Genomic DNA, 15117 nt, shown 5'->3' with positions numbered 1-15117 from the left:
TTTTCTATTTTTTAAGATTTTTTTTAATGCACTATTCTGCTAGAATATTTGTACTACTGTGTGCTTAGCATAGCAGAACTCCAAAGAAGTCTACAAGAAACTAGGGAAGAGGGGCCGGCACTGTAGCATGGTGGGCAAAGCTACTGCCTGAAATGCCAGTATCCCATACGAGTGCCAGTTCTTGTCCTGGCTGCTCCACTTCCCATCCAGCTCCCTGCTAATGTGCCTGGGAAAAGCAACAGAAGATGACAAGATGACCCAAATGCTTGGGCCCCTACCACCCACATGGGAGACCCAGAAGACGCTCCTGGCGTCAGTCTGGCTCAGCCCTAGCCATTACGGCCACTTAGAGAATGAACCAACCAATGGAAGATCTCTCTCTCTGCCTCTCCCTCACTCTGTAACTCTTTCAAATAAATAAATAAATATATTTTTAAAAAGAAAATTATGGAACATAAATCAATTTTTATTTTTAAACTTTATTAATATTGCTAAGTAGAATACAGTCTGTATAAATTCTTTTATAAGATACTTTTTTAGAAAGCATATTTCTGATGAGTCTAATCATTGTTTATAAAAGCATATATTGGGGCTGGTGCTGTGGCATAGCAGGTAAAGTCTCTGCCTGCAGTGCCGGCATTCCACATGGGTGCCGGTTCGAGTCCCAACTGTTCCACTTCCAATTCAGCTCTCTGCCTTGGCCTGGGAAAGCAGTGGAAGATGGCCCAAATGTTTTGGCCCCTGCACCCGCATGGGAAACCTAGAGGAAGCTCCTGGCTCCTGGCTTTGGATGGACTCAGCTCCTGCCATTGTGGCCACGTGGGGAGTGAACCAGTAGATGGAAGACCTCTTTGTAACTCTGCCTCAAAATAAATAAAAATAAAATATTAAGAAAAAAGCATAAATATTTATAAACAGTTTCTAATATTAGGTAAACATTTTGATGACTATCCAATGTTTCACCTCTTCCTGAATAAAAATATTTTTTACAATTTCTTTTTTTCCACTCTTAAAGTGACCAAGTAAAGTACTACAATCTTCTACTTTTATGATCACAGAATGTAATCATTTGCCAACAGCCATTCAGTTATAACTAAAAACCTGGAAAAGAATTACCACTGCTCAACTACTACATTTTTTATATATCACACTATTAGAAAACTTTACAGATGCGAATTAGGGAAAATCCCACAGACCCTAAAGAGAAAGTTTAAAGTGTAGAAGGGTACTTCAAAAAGTCTGTGGAAAGTGGAATTAAAATTTTATTTTGGTATAAAAAATTTTTGAAATTCATATCACTTTTTTTATAATATGCATTTTTCATGAATTATTTGAACACCACCCCTCCTATACACACACGCATGTGCGTGCACACACGCACACACGCACACACATAAAATAAACTTACCTTTTAATTGTACTTTCCACAAACTTTTTGAAGTACCCCATACTTGGTAAAAAGTAAATACATGTTTCATTTATTGAGATAAGACATTTTAATTAGAAGTTGTTATCAACATCACACAATTAAAAGGAAAAAGGAATGTTAGAAGGCTGTTAAGAAGATGAAGTAAAAATATATAATTTCACTCTTTCAAATCCCACTTAACCTACAGTGAAAATATATTTGAAGGTTTAAATCCTAAAGAACAGGGAGAAAAGTAAAAGATAGTAACTTAGACCAGCAGCAGGGACCTTTTTTTCTGCCAAGGGTCATTTGGTTATCTATAACATCATTTGAAGGTCACACAAAACTCTCAATTTATAAGTTAGTTCTGGGGGCCAGCACTGTGGTGTAGTGGGTTAACACCCTGACCTGAAGCGCTGGTATCCCATATGGGTGCTGGTTTGAGACCCGGCTGCTCCACTTCCCACCCAGCTCTCTGCTATGGCCTGAGAAAGCAGTACAAGATGGCCCAAGTGCTTGGGCCCCTGCACCCACGTGGGAGACCCGGAAGAAGCTGCTGGCTCCTGGCTTCAGATCGGCACAGCTCCGGCCTTTGCGGCTAATTGGGGAGTGAACCAGCAGATATAAGACCTCTCTCTCTCTCTCTCTCTCTCTCTCTCCTCTCTCTGTGTAACTCTGAATTTCAAATAAATAAATAAATCTTTTTTAAAAAAAGTTAGTTTACTATAGATTTATTGAATCTCAAGTCCCACCAATGGCTACATTGGCCAAATGATCTTACTGGACTTATTCGGCCCATGGACCAGATGTTCTCTACCCCTGGCTTAGACAAAACAGATTTAGGAAGCGAGAAAATAAGCAGGACCAGTGATAACCAAGCATTTTCTTATCACCATATCTCAAGCTACAGTTAAGAATCAGTTTGATTTACAAGACAGAAATCCCCCAAAAAATATAAGCAGAAGAACCAAGTACCTTTGGAAACTAGGGTGAAGGAAGAAAAAAAGTGGGATGATGTGACTAAAAAAGAGAAGACTAATGAAAGCTGTTTCAAAAGCTGTAAGATAACCTAGATGTCCCTACCACACATTCTAGTAAATACCTGCTCTTCCCAACACTAGCAAAAGTATGAAGAGAACACCAATAATTAAGAGTACCATACCCAAGAGGTAATCAGTGCTTACTGCAGAGATCCCTAGTCCTCTTCTTCCATTAATCTCCCAGAATGCCAACAAGTAGTACTTTACTGCTACTTACAAGAAATGGAAGGCCGGCGCCACAGCTCACTAGGCTAATCCTCTGCCTGCAGCGCCGGCACCCCAGGTTCTAGTCCTAGTCAAGGCACCAGATTCTGTCCTGGTTGCTCCTCTTCCAGTCCAGCTCTCTGCTGTGGCCCAGGAAGGCAGTGGAGGATGGCCCAAGTGTTTGGGCCCTGCACCCGCATGGGAGACCAGGAGGAAGCACCTGGCCCCTGGCTCCGGATCAGTTCAGGGCGCCAGCCGCAGCACAGGGGCCGTAGCAGCCATTTGGGGTGTGAACCAACAAAAGGAAGACCTTTCTCTCTGTCTCTCTCTCTCACTGTCTAACTCTGCCTGTCAAAAATAAATAAATAAATAAGAAATGGAAGGCCATTTCTAGAGGTTTACGACCAGCACAAGACATAAGATCTAGGGTCTGGTCGGGAGCTCCCCAAAAATGGTCCATTTGATCACCCTATAAGGAAGCTCAAAAGTGTAGAATTTATACATTGCACTAATACTTCAATCTTTCATATCACATTATGTACTCAGACAAGGGAAAAGAAAGCAACTAAGAAAACTGTCTGATATGGAACACAAACACACACAACTCAACACACAAAGCAACAGATAATCTAGGAACGAGAACACATCAAAAAATATATTCAGAAAAGGAAATATGTCACATTCTTGAGTCAAGAATACAATGTCAGGGCTGGTGCTGTGGTGCAGCGGGTTAACGCCCTGGCCTGAAGCACCGGCATCCCATGTGGACGCTGGTTCGAGACCTGGATGCTCCACTTCCAATCCAGCTCTCTGCTATGGCCTGGGAAAGCAGAAGATGGCCCACGGCCTTGGGCCCCTGCACCCACATGGGAGACCCAAAAGTAGCTGCTGGTTCCTGGTCTTGGATCAGCCCAGCTCTGGCCATTGCAGCCAATTGGGGAGTGGACCAGTGGATGTAAGACCTACTTCTCTTTCTCTTTCTCTCTCTCTCTCTCTCTGCCTCTCCTCTCTCTGTGTAACTCTGACTTTCAAATAAATAAATAAATCTTAAAAAAAAAAAGAAGATCAAGAATGCATTTATCACTATGTCCAAGAAATAAAAAATAGAAAATAAGAACATAATAGAAGACTCAACAATAAAGAAATCTACCTAAGCAAAAAAGTATCAAATAGAAGGAAAAGCTATAGCTGAAATATCCATCCAAAAGTACATCCTTGAATGAGAGAATAGCAGAAGAAAAAAACCACTCATGAAATCACTTTTAATTCAAGAATTAAAAGGCAAGACTTGCCAGACCAAAAAATCCCAATGAATGTGAGCAATCAATAATAAACAGATCCACATTAAGGTGTGTTACAGAGAAATTTAAAATAGTGGAGATAAATGACTCTAAAAGCTTCTATTGGGGCAGAAAATCAGAAATAATGATGGCTTCAGATTTTTCAGTAGTAATAACAGAAGCAAGAAAAAGCAATGACTTTAAAACTGCCTTCAAAATTCTGAAGGAAAATTATTTCAGCTGAGAGTTCTATACCCAGCCAAACTATCAATCAAGCACAAAAATACAGAATGACTTTTTAGACATACATGGTCTTTAAAAATATATAACTCCTTTGCATCCTTGTTCAAAAAGCTACTGGAAAATGTGCCACCCTTCTCTGCAAAAAATGCAATAAATCAATAAAAAGATATGGCATATGAAAGACAAGAGTCTTAGAACAGGGACAAAGAAAATTTCCACAATAGTGAAGAAAATTCTAAGGATGAGTTAAATACGAGATAAAGAAAAAAAAAAAAAACAACAATAACAACAACTAGGCAATAGACTCAATAAACAAACATAAGTCAAGATTTTTGCTACCACTCTACTAGAGAAAATGAATATATCTTCTTAACTTCAATATTCTATAGACATCAGAATATCTTAAGTAAAGTACTATACCATGCCTTATGAACTATCACACAGAAGTGACTCATACATGCAGGTATTCTGGTATATAGCTGACATCACCTTTATGAAACAACATCTGTCATAACTATATCGAGGAGATGGGTTAACATTCTCATGATTCCATTAGTGCAGAGTAGACACCTTTTTAAATAAATTACTTAATCTAAAACCAGCAAAATAACAATTACCTAGGAATGTGTAAATTCACTTAACTGTGACTAACATCTTATTTTTAATGGTCCTGAAAGAAAAATACTCTGCTTTATTTCTAATCTTCAATTTAAGTTAGGGTAATTTAAGTAGGGTTTTAGTCCAATACCCCTGGAATTCAGAGGGGACAAATATCCTTTGAAAGATTTTAATGTGAGCATAGATGATAAGCTAATAAACAGGCAGAAACATTTTCAGAATTGCTTGAAAATACTGAATATATTTATTGATGACCTTGTGTAGAAACTGCTTAGAACAATGATTAAATATTGTATAAAATATCATAACTCACTCCTTTTAATGTATCAGTTTACACAGTTTCAACAAGAATGTTTTCCTGCTACCTGGATAAAATTAGATAAATCAAATTTGTAACCATGCCCACACAAGAAACATGATATCTAAACACAAATCTCTTTTAATTAGGTATGAAAGGGAACAAGGTCTACACCTCAGATGTAGGAATGATGCTTACTAAACCTTCACAGGAAATCAATTTATTATCTCTTCTATACTTTATATATTCCAAGCTTCAAAAAAGTAAGAAATATCACTTCCTCAAAGACCGGAAATGTGGGACTCACAAAGAACCATGTTCCCTTCAGTTATATGCACTGCAGATGAAAATTCATTGACATAAATGACATATGGCTTGGTAGACAAGCTGATAAATATTATACCACTTTACAAAACATGCCAACAAAAGTTAACTCTTAAACCTCCTATTAAACAGACATCATTTTGTTATGCAAACATTGGGAAAGTCTTTTTATATTACTTAATATTTCATTAAACCTACATAAATTATTAAATAGCCAAAAATTCATAAAATATCAAAAGAAAGAAATAGAATCAAAGTCACTAAACAAATTTATATAGACTAATCTGTGGCTTTATGAGCAGAAACTTGATCAAAGGAAAGGTTATGGAAGAAAAATGGAACCTTGCTTTTGCCTCAATTTTGAGTGACCATTTTCAGTAAATTCCATAGCTAAATGAAAATGGGGAAATGGGGAGAAATATGATATTTTAAAAGTAGGATAGGGTAATACTACATGAGTCTAGTGCTCTAAATAATGACTTTATCCTTTTAGCAATAATGATTGTCTAAAGATCAATCCCATTCACAATAGTCCCCCCAAAAAGTTAAATATCTTGGAATAAACTTAACCAAGGAGGTCAAACTAACTCCTTTTAATGTATTTTCAAACAAATTTTCATCACAATGATGAAAATTACAAAACATTAAAGAAAGAAATAGATGACACCAAAAAAATGGAAAAATCTCCCATGTTCATGGATTGGATCAAAATGTCCATACTACCAAAAGTAATTTACAAGTTCAAGGCAATCCCAATCAAAATACCAATGACATTCTTCTCAGATCTAGAAAAAAAACGATGCTAAAATCTGTATGGAAACATAAGAGACCCCAAACAGCTAAACCAAACTTATACAACAAAAGCAAAGCTGGAGCCATCACAATACCAGACTTCAAGACATATTACAGGGGGCTAGTGCTGTGGTGTAGCAAGTAAGCCACCGCCTGCAGTCCCTGGGCATTGATCCAGGTTCAACACCAACTGCTGAGGCATTTGGGTAGGGAACCAACAGTTGGGAGCTTTCTCTGTCTCTTTCTGACTCTTAAATAAATAAATGATTTTTTTAAGCTAGAAGAAAGGATTTTGAATGTTTTTACTGTAAAATTATAAATATTTGAGATGGATATGTTTTTATTTGAACATTACACAGTGGATATATGTATTGAAACATCACACAGTAGCCCAAAAATGCACAATCTTTATTATCACTGAAACAAAAATCAAATATTACACCTTGAATATGCACATTTCTTAAGTTTATGCATATCTGAAAGGCAACCCAAAAATGTATTTTATATAAACCATTATGAAGAAAAAAATAGATAAAATGCCAACATAAACCTAACTTGAATCCAAAATTAGCAATATAAGTAATTACAATTCAACTCTCTGCAGTCCATTCGTTTAAATTAACCAAGTTAGCTTGCAAGGTTCAAAAATACATTAGCTTTTAAAAATTAAAAACTCTAATTCTTGCAAAACTAATCACAGTTTAATTCTTAAAACAGAACCAGTTTTTGATATCAAATTATGAATTACTTTAAGAGACCACTTCTCTGGCCTCTTTATATAGCAGAAAATGCTAGCTGTTCACTAATATCCTCTTCTTTTATAAAACCCTAACTCAGTCTACCACCAGCTACACATTTCCCAGTCTTCTTTTCCCAGCTAAACGTTCCAATGACTGAATTATCATTCATAAAACATGGCTTAAGGTGGCATGAGCCATGTTTACATCATGTCTCAAAAGAATGATGTGTGTCCCCAATGCCCCTTCTATTACCCCCTTGCCACTAGAGTTTCATGCTCTACCCAGGGAAGCCATGTGCTAATAAGGCAAAACCACTTATAAACCCTAAAATGTCTTACTTTACATTGCTGTATGAATGCATTTGTATGAAGCATTTGTCATCTTCAAACAATAGTAATGGAAAACATCTTCCACCTTGAAACAGTAATGGAGTCTCTTTTAGTAGCTTAGCCTTTAATCCAATTTGCTTCTAATATTTACCCATCATAAAGAAGTTCAAAAGTTGTCCCTGTTGACCCTCCCATGCTTTCTCCCATATCTTCCTTAAGACTTGCCATCTCAAAAAAAAAAGAAAAAAAAAAAAAAAAAAGATTTGTCCTCTAGAAAGCGTAATAGGACAGATATACTGCAAAGGCTCCAAAGACTTGGCTGGAAATGAGCTACAGCAATCTAGTTACTTACTATTGTTCCATTAAACTTTTCTCCTGGTCCTCAAAACAGTAGATTCCCTTCTTACTGTCTACATTTTTACCTTTTATAAAATGGAAGGCATTATCATTGAGATTACTGACCAACGGAGAGATCCTTTCAGGACCTTAACAATTCTGAGAATCCCTATTCTAACATCCAACTCAAACATCTTATTAGAATGTGAATGTGCCATGGTCACTGTAATTGGAGACATTAGTTTTCCAAAGCAGTGCAGGAGGATAAAAACAACAAAGAGGAAAAGGAACACATAGTAAGCCATAAGGACCTCACATTACCATTACACAGAGACCTCCCAAACTAAAGGATATATGGCTAGTTACACTTATGATTAAAAAAAAAAAAAAAAAGTGTTTAATCTTCTGAGTGATGAAAAACTGCAGAGCAAATATGAGCATTTCTGACAGCAAAGTTTGAAGAAATCATCTTCATTTCCAGACTTTCATGTTTATACAGGTCCAATTAGGAAGAATCTCAGGGAAGTGCTTTCAACTGTACACTTGGGCTGCCTACATTTTGTTTTTAAAGGTGGCCAAGAAAATGCTAAAGTAACTCTCTTAAATCAAAAATTCATATAATAAAATTTTAAAACTAAAAACATTCACATATATAATTTACCACCAGTAGGTGTGGTCCACTCATTCTTAAAAATTTGAAAATGTTCTCCATTCCCCAGCACTCACACTCTGTCTCCAATACAAAATGATTTCCACTAAGCAACTTGAAGCATATATAAACAAGTTTAACTTTGTGGAAACTCACTTCTCAGTTGTGAACAAACTAAAATGCCAGTAGAAATTCCTGACTTACTCTGTGGACAGAAAGAGAACACCCAAACAATTATAGAGTCTTGGACTCACTAACAAAACAAAAGGAGGTCAAATGGGCAAGAATTTTAAGAGAAGTCCCACTAATAGATAGGTCATTTCTTCTAACCACTCTAGGAAAGTGCAAAGGACTATAGCTCCCCAGGGTTCATCAATGATAATCTGGCAATCTACTACATAAATAATGTTAAAATATCACCTGACTTTTATCTATAGTATGCCTCACAGCAGCTAGGAACTCAAAGACAAGACCTTTTATCCTCAAACTTCTTTCCATCTATGACTTCTTTGAAAAACTATGCCAATTTTCCACAGGCTTCAAAACTTCTTTCTGAACTTAGTCATACACTATTTTGCCTTCTCAAACAGGTTAAATGAAACTCAACAATCTCTACAATTCAGAAATATTAAAATGATAATTATCATAATGAACACACTGCAAATAATGATTCCGCTCTGGGAATACTGATTCCCAAACTTCAGAACTGAGTTTATAAATTCTTGCTTCTAACACTTGAAATAGGTCTCTCATTCACAATCAAGATGACAGCCACATGCATTTCTCTAGGAGCACTCATCCTGTCTCTAATTTGCTACTCTTTGTCTATTATAGTCTGAGAAATGAAGTATCATAATTTCCCAAGATTAAGAAAAGTTTTTAGCTAATGGCAAAGGTCACACAAAAGGTAAAATATCCAAGCTTCCATAAGTGGATCTGCTTGAAAAAGACCCAGAGCTAAAATTTTTTCATCACAAATGAAAAAATGTTTAAGAAAAGTCAGTCTCAACATTTGGTATCTATTTTCTAGACTTATTTTCCTAAGGCCAGTAATTTTTATAATTTTAGTTCTATCGTCATTTCTTTGATTTCTTCTTTTCATGCCTCTACGACCTCTCAAGTTTAACAAGTTCAGTGAAAATAATATTTTAGTAATAAATTATTTCTACTACCCATTATGAAAAAGATAAAAAATTAAATTGCTGTAAAAGTACATCAGTATTAAGAAAAGATCTTCACTGCATCAGCATAAAGAAGATTTAATGGATAATTAATTTATATTAATTAAGGAAATATCCTTACAAGAAAATAAGTTAAAGATAGCAAGAAAAATACAACAAAAGATTTTTATTTTTATTATGAGATTAGGCTCCATCCTGGCCAGGTTGAATTAGATGACTTTTCAAAATTTATCCTTTAGGGAGAAAAAAAGCCTATGTTTAACAATACAGACATATTGGTTTCATATATGAATAACACTTTATTTTGTAAGCTGTTTATCCCACTTCTAATTTCATACTGTGCTACTTTTATGTCATCATGTCCTAAACCAGATTAAAAACAGAAATGTATTCCTCTATCCTCTCCTAACTCATCCCTATTCATATTATATCAGCACTAAGAAACCAGTACAACAACATCTCACTGAAAAGTCATAGGTATCGCAAGTTTTCCCAGAATTTTTAAACATAGGAAGAGAGTACGTCAAACAATTCATGGGAAAATGGGAATTAAAAGATAAGTGTATTTTAGGGCAAAAAAAAAATTTGAAATCCATAAGTAATATTCCATAATGTAGATTTTCCATGAATCCTTTGAAGACCAAGAATACATTTGGGGAGTCTATAAGTATATTATATTCATGAATAAAGAAAAAACAAATTACTAAAAGGTAAATTCACCTCAATTTAAAGTTCAAGCAATTCTAAACAAAACATTAGTTGGCACTTTTTACTTTGATTGTTTAAGACTGATGTGCTGCCTGCTGCACTAAAAAGGCACTTTGGTGCTTTTTACTTTAATCAAATGACTCAAAAGTCCATCTGCAAAAGCTGACAGAAAAAACTAGCAAAGAAAATTGTGAAAAGGCAATGACATATCTCATCCTAGTTAGAACAGCTATTATCAAAGACACAAAATAATAGATGGTAGTAAGGATGGGAGAGGTGGCACTCTCATACACTGTTGGTAGGAACATAAGTTAGCCCGGCAATTATAAAAAAACAGTATTTTCTCAAAAAGCTAGAAATAAAACTACCATATGATTGAGCACTCCAACTACTGGGTATATTTCCAAAGGAACATGAGTAAGTTGAGGAGACTTCTACATACATATACTTACTTCAGCATTATTTACAAGTCAAGATACAGAATCAACCTAGGTGTCTACTGATGGATGAATGGATAAAGAAAATGTGATATACACAAACGATGGAATATTATTCAGCCATAAAAAAGAACAAAATCCCCATCATTCATGGCAACACAGATGGTGCCAGAAGACGTCATGTTAAGTGAAGTAAGTTAGGCACAGAAAAACAAATAATGCATGTCCTCTCTGACCTGTGGAAGTTAAGCCCAACTTAAAAGAGGACAGAATGGTGATTACCAGAGCCTGAGAATGCTGCGGAAGAGGAAGTACTGGAGAGTGGATGGTGATTCTAGGGATGCAGTTGGATAGCAGGAATAATATCCAATGTTCTACAGCACAGTAGGATAACTGGTTGACAACAACATTTCAAATAGCCAATAGAGAGGATTTTGAATGCTCCCAACAGAAGGAAATGATAAACTTGTCTAGGTATGTACTGAAATGCCACACTGTCCCCATTAATATGTACAATTACTATGTGAAAAAAATTATCGTGAAAAACGATTTTGATTATTTCATATAGCATGTAGCACTAACACACATTTATATAATGTACAGCCAGCCCAACAGCTAGCAAGGCAGAACTGCTGTAACAAGGAAGTTCACAGGGTCATCATGGTATAGTGAATTAAATCACCACCTGCAATGCCAACATCTCATACGGGTGCCAGTTCATGTCCTGGCTGCTTCACTTCTGATCCAGCTCTCTGTTAATGCACCTGGGAAAGCAGCAGAAGATTGTACAAGTAGTCGGACCTCTGCACCCATGAAGGAGACCACGATGGAGTTTCAGATTCCTGGCTTTGGGCTGGCCCAGCCCCAACTGTGGCAGCCATTTGGGAAATAAGCCAGCAGATGGGAGATGTCTTTTTATAACTCTACCTTTCAAATAAATAAATAAATCTTAAAAAAAAAAAAAAGATTAAAGCTCACACACAGTGGCTCTTAACATGTTTTTAAAATGTATCATTTAAGTATATTCCTTTGAAAGGCTGATGAAAGCTGTAACTTTTTTCCCAACAAAATGCACAAATGCATACTGTGTACATAAACTTGTGTACATGAAGGGATCCAAGGAGCTTTTTAAGTTTATCAGTACAACCATTGGAGGACAATGGATCACAGGTTAAATAACCCTAATGAATGAATCAGAATTCTTTGCTCATGAAAAATTCAACTTCACTGGTTATCAAAAGAATAATAAATGAGCTATTTTATTGTACACTCACCCAATTGATGGGGGTATGGACAATGCTTTTGAAAAACCTTAAGTTCTTATCAATTTTGCAAATTACTTTAAAAGCTCTTTAAAACAGTATTTTCAAAGGAATGTTTCTCAGAAATATTCTGGGCCAGTTCATAACTCATGGACAAGGATGTTCACTACAGTATTATTTATAATAGACAAATAAGCAAAAAAGTTCAATAAATAAAATTCAGTAAGTCACAATACATTCTTATGTAGCCATTTAAAAATGCATTTGAGGAACCAGTGCTGTGGAACAGAGTAAGCCGCTGTCCGCAGTGCTGGCATCCCATATGGTCACCAGTTCGAGTCCCAGATATTCCACTTCTGATCCAGCTCCCTGCTAATGCACCTGGGAAAGCAGTGGAGGATGGCCAAGGTCCTCGGGCCTCCTGCACCCGTGTGGGAGACCTGGAAGAAGCTCCAGATTCCTGGCTTCAGTCTGGCTCAGCCCCGGCTGTTGCGTCCATTTGGGGGAGTGAACCAATAGATGGAAGATCTCTCTCTCTCTTCTTGCTCTCTCTCTGTAACTCTTGATTCTCAAATAAATAATCTTTAAAAAAACTGTTTGAAAAGATTATTTGATAATTTTGGATATTTTTACAATATAGTATAATGTAATCACTAAAAAACCATAATATGGGGAATTATAAATAGAGAAATATTGATAATATACAATATTAAGTTTAAAATGCTGGCATGAAATTACAATTCCAATGATAATTGATAACTAAGTCCATAAACACTTACAGATTGATCAACCATGGAAAAATCATCCAAAACATTTAGTACATGTATTTCTAAATGTTGCTAATTATTTGTCAACATTTTCCAGATGATCTTTGATAAGTTAAAAATACTGAAATATATTTATCACACAAATCATAAAGAAAAAATACAACGTTTACAGCTTCATCATTAAAATTTGTTTTTTGCTAACTAACTTTCATGCTTAAAATTTAAAAAGCTTAGTATTCATTTCTGGAGTAACCTAGTTTTAATATTTATTTATGCTGCATATGTGTCGAAATTTTGTGGTATAACTACCATACTAAAATTTCAAAATATGCTTGCTCTTTACAGAGTCCTAAAGAGTTGATGTTCAGAAAAATCATTAACCTTAGTTAAATTTATAGAATTACATGTGCATGTGCCTTTTAACAAACATGACAACAAATCTTTCCCACCAATAATATTTACAATGCACATTATGAGCTTTAATGTTTCCATGTATCCCTTATGACCTTCAATATTGACCTATATATTAAACAAAAACATAAGTCTAAATATAGAAACCAAAGTTTCACTTTTCTGAAAGTAGAAAGGGTATCTACACCTTAAGGACAAAGTTCTTTTCTTAACCTACATATGTTATGTGACAATAAACAAACATCATATACGTGCACAGACATAGAAGATACAGCATAGTTTCAATTTTAAGTCACCTGAAATTGCAAAGGGGGCGGGGAAGGAGGAGAAGAGTACTGGGTAGCTACCCCAGAAGTCTACAAGGGACAAGATTACACACATTTCTGCATAGATCTCAAAGGGCCAGGAATTACCTCAGAACAAACTAAAATTCTGTTGAGGAAAAAAATAATTTTTCCTATCACTCCATTCTATCTCATGTGACGTCATTTAAAAATCCACCAACCAAAGTGTTCTTTTCAGTTCCATCTAGTTACCACTTTAACGGTATCTGTTTTAGGTAATAAAAATGTCCCCAAACTAGCCAAGATTATAAAGCAATAGCCTTTTCTTCATTTGACAATAGACGGACTCAAACTTAAGAGTTAAATAACCAATCAAGAAACCAACTCTTATATAAAAGAACCATAAAGTTTATGACACCAGTTACAAGTTTTTAGCCTAGTAAGAAATAATCTGCACAATGGTAGAATCATATCAAACCTTACATAACATCTCCCAGATGTGTTATGTAAGATTTAAATATAGTGACACTGTCATTTTTAACTAATCAGTAGCATACTTAAAATTACCTTAAGAAACTAAAACCTTCAGCACACTTCACATTTCTAAAAATCACAATTTTATGCTCTACACATGTATGAGTATAATGTTAAAAAAATTAACAGCATTACTATTGATGGCTCACTTTATTTCCTCATTAAAGGCCTCAGTCAGCATAACTGGGAGTTCTCTGCAGAATTCTTCATCAGAAAAAGTTACAAAGTGTTATTTCTCACATATCGCAAACAAAAATTCTAAGAAAATGTGTTGATTTAAAGAATAATAATAACTAAAGCAGTAATGAACAAATGATCAAAGGGACCGAAACATGTAAAACTCACATGCTCAGCAGCATATCAATTGATTAAAAATACTAACTTCAAAATTTTTTTCAAAAAATAACCAAAAAGATTGAGATTTCACTTTAAACTACATAGTATATTCTTCCCCTCCCCCTCCCCTACATATGACCAGAACTAACAGTTTCTATTTTGTAAACATTCCCCACACTCATAATAGAACTGGTAAAAACCGGGTTGAAAATATATTTGCAAATTTGCATTTCAAAGAAATGCACTTCCCCTCCGAACTCCATAAAGTGCTCCTCTTCCTCTCCCTGAACAGAAACCTGAATCCAGCCAGACCCTAAAAGTACAGCCATAATCGAGAACCACAAGTGACAGCTATTTTTATAGAAAATTAACTCCCCAGCTTCTCAAAGAATCGGAGAAACAGAGAAGTCTGAGGTGGGTACCGAAGCACATCATCAGAGGAACGTTTTTTCTAGAAAGATGTGGGAATTTGAGACGAACAAAACGTAACCCCTCAAGAGTGAGGAAAATTAAATCTAGAACCCAAATGGCGCCCAACAAGAACATTAGATCTCGAAAATGAATATTGCGCTTGCGCAGCCACCGCCCCGGCAGCTGCACAACTGCAGCTAGAGCCCGACCCCGCCAGATCACGTGCTCCCATGCAGCGCCGCCCGCAGCTCCGCAGCCGCGCAGGCGCACACGCAACGCCCGCAGCCGCCATACTGCGGTCTTGGCTCTTCCGAAATACAATAGTAATTTCAGAAAATGTGGTTAGAACAGCCCCTGGGAATCACCTATACCTTTCGGGGCAGGAGCTGAGGGAGGGGGAACCAAGTTCCTTCCTACAGACCCGTCCCGCGCAGCCGTCCCCAACGCTGCCGCCTGTCTCGCGCGCTCCAGTCGCCGCGCTGCCGCCGCCACTGCCGCCGCCACTGCCGCCGCCTCCGCAGATTC

The 15117-nt window shown here is 36.3% G+C and overlaps 1 protein-coding gene across 15 annotated transcripts in view; it reads right to left on the bottom strand.

The window, feature by feature from the left end:
* Positions 1 to 15117, bottom strand: part of ATF7IP (activating transcription factor 7 interacting protein) — a 135936-nt gene extending 120819 nt beyond the window's left edge. For 10 of the 15 annotated variants that reach the window (XM_070049417.2, XM_089304623.1, XM_089304624.1 and 7 more), the window contains exon 1: positions 14964 to 15117. The gene's annotated coding sequence lies outside the window, so the exon portion shown is untranslated. The remainder of the gene's footprint in view (positions 1 to 14963) is intronic. The other 5 variants (XM_070049418.2, XM_089304620.1, XM_089304621.1 and 2 more) reach the window with 1 other exon arrangement.

Source organism: Oryctolagus cuniculus, chromosome 9 (assembly GCF_051225735.1).
Source record: "Oryctolagus cuniculus isolate XC-2025 breed Fujian yellow rabbit chromosome 9, ASM5122573v1, whole genome shotgun sequence".
NCBI lineage: Eukaryota > Metazoa > Chordata > Mammalia > Lagomorpha > Leporidae > Oryctolagus > Oryctolagus cuniculus.
This window is presented reverse-complemented; position numbering and strand designations above follow the sequence as displayed.